Source organism: Saccopteryx leptura, chromosome 1 (assembly GCF_036850995.1).
Source record: "Saccopteryx leptura isolate mSacLep1 chromosome 1, mSacLep1_pri_phased_curated, whole genome shotgun sequence".
NCBI lineage: Eukaryota > Metazoa > Chordata > Mammalia > Chiroptera > Emballonuridae > Saccopteryx > Saccopteryx leptura.
In genome coordinates, this window is record NC_089503.1 from 247,383,576 (window position 1) to 247,386,129 (window position 2,554).

The following is a 2,554-nucleotide window of genomic DNA, read 5'->3' on the forward strand; positions in this document are numbered from 1 at the left end:
TCCATGTTGATGCAAATGACAAGATTTTGCTCTTTTTCATTGCTGAGTAATACTTCATTGTATATGTTCCACAACTTCTTTCTCCAGTGGTCAATCGGTGGACACTTAGGTTGCTTCCATATCTTGGCTATTCTAAACAATGCTGTAATGAACACCTGGCTGCATATATCTTTTTTGTTTCAAATTAGTATTTTCATTTTCTTTGGATAAATATGCAGAAATAGAATTGCTAGATCATATGATTGTCCTATTTTTAGGTGTGTGTGTGTTTTTTTTTTGACAGAAACAGAGCGAGAGTCAGAGAGAATCAGAGAGAGGGACAGACAGGCAGGAAGGAAGACAGATGAGAAGCATCAGTTCTTCATTGTGGCACCTTAGTTGTTCATTGATTGCTTTCTCATATGTGCCTTGACTGGGGGGCTACAGCAGAACAAGTGACCCTTTGCTCAAGCCAGTGACCTTGGACTCAAGCCAGTGACCTTGGGCTTCAAACCAGTGATCTTTGGGCTCAAGGCAGCAAGCCAGTGACCCCGCACTCAAGTTGGTGAGCCCGTGCTCAAGCTGGATGAGTGCTCAAGGCGGTGACCTCTGGGTTTCAAACCTGGATCCTCTGCATCCCAGCCCAATGCTCTATCCACTGTGCCACTACTTGGTCAGGCTTAGGGTTTTTTGTTGTTATTGTGGTTTTTTGTGGAATTTCCACAGTGGCTGCACCAATCTGTGGTCTCACCAACAGTGCATGAGGGTCCCTTTTCTCCACATCCTCACCAACACTTGTTGTTTATTGATTTATTTTATTTACTTTTTTTCTAGTCAATGACAGGAAAACTTTACTGAGGCCCCAGGGCCAGGGTTTAGGTATGAGGCTACCCTGTGGCTGAGGAGGTGTTGGAGGGGCCTTATTTGACCCTCTTCTTGGGGCACAGGTTGTTGGGGTGGCCACACTTCTTGTGGCAGTTGACTGCACAGGGGTACAGACAGGCATAACACTTGCGGCAGATCATCTTGTCGCAACTGTACTTCTGAGTGAGCTGGCGGAGGGAGGGCTCCATGATGCCACCCAGCAGGCAAAGCACCAAGTAGGAGGTGACTCTGTCATAATACTGTATTCTGAGAGGGCGGCCTTCCTCCAGCTGTCTGCAAAAACAGATGCTGCTGGTCAGGCGGGATGCCCTCCCTGTCTTGGATTTTAGCTTTGACATTTTCAGTGATGTCACTGGGCTCGATCTCAAGGGTGATGGTCTTGCCCATCAGAGTCTTCACAAAGATCTGCTTCTCTACATCTGCTGGGGAAGCTGCTCTGCTGCCTCATTGGACAGAAAGAGTGTTTGTTTATTTATTGATGATAGCTATTCTGACTGGTGCGAGGTGATGTCTCACTGTGGTTTTGATATGCATTTTCTGGTGATTAGTGATGTTGAGCATCTTTTCGTATGTGTGTTGACCATCTGTTTGTCCTCTTTGAAGAAATGTCTCTTCATGTCCTCTGCCCATTTTTTGATCAGATAATTAAAAAAAAATTTTTTTTTAGGTGAAAGAAGGAGAGATAGTGAGGCAGACTTCTGCATGCACACCAACTGGAATCCACCCAGAAACACCCACCCATCTGGGGGCAATGCTCAAGTACCAAGCCAGTTTTAACATCTGAGGCTGCTACATCCAACAGAACTATCCTCAGCACCCAGGACCAATGCTCGAACCAATCAAGCCACTGGCTGCAGGAAGGGAAGTGGGAGAGCAGGGAGGACGGATGAGGGGGAGAAGGGGAAGAGGGAGCAGGGAGAAGCATATGGTCGCTTCTTCTGTGTGCCCTGACTGGAAATTGAACCCGGGATGTCCATATGCTATGCCAATGCTCTATCCACTGAGCCACTGGCCAGGGCCTATTTTTAAATTTTTATTTATTGATTTTAGAGTGAAAGGAAAGGAGAAAGAGACAGAGAAAGGGAGAGAGAGAAAGAGGAGAGAGAGAGAGAGGAGAGAGAGAGAGGAGAGAGAGAGAGAGAGGAGAGAGAGAGAAACATCAATCTGTTCCTGTATGTGCCCTGACTGGGGATTGAACTGGCAACCTCTGCATAGTGGGATAACAGTCTAACCAACAGAGCATCCAGCCAGCGCAGATGGTTTATTTTTTCGTTATTGAGCTGTATGAGTTTATTATATATTTTGGATGTCAACCTCTTATTGGATGCATCATCGGTGAATATCTTCTCCCATTCAGTAGGTTGTCTTTTTGTTTGTTGATGATTGCCTTTGCTGTGCAAAATATTTTTAGTTTGATGAAGTCCATTTGTTTACTTTTATTTTTGTGTCCCTTGCTTGAGAGGACCAGTCCAAAAAATACATTACAGCCTGACCAGGCGGTGGCGCAGTGGATAGAGCATCGGACTGGGATGCGGAAGACCCAGGTTCGAGACCCCGAGGTCGCCAGCTTGAGTGAGGGTTCATCTGGTTTGAGCAAAAGCTCACCAGCTTGAGCCCAAGGTCACTGGCTCGAGCAAGGGGTTACTCGGTCTGCTGAAGGCCCGTAGTCAAGGCACATATGAGAAGGCAA

General features: G+C 46.4%; 1 pseudogene; it reads right to left on the reverse strand.

The window, feature by feature from the left end:
• Nucleotides 1–899: 899 nt before the first annotated feature.
• LOC136388257 (ubiquitin-ribosomal protein eL40 fusion protein-like) lies at nt 900–1,606 on the reverse strand (annotated as a pseudogene).
• Nucleotides 1,607–2,554: the final 948 nt, after the last annotated feature.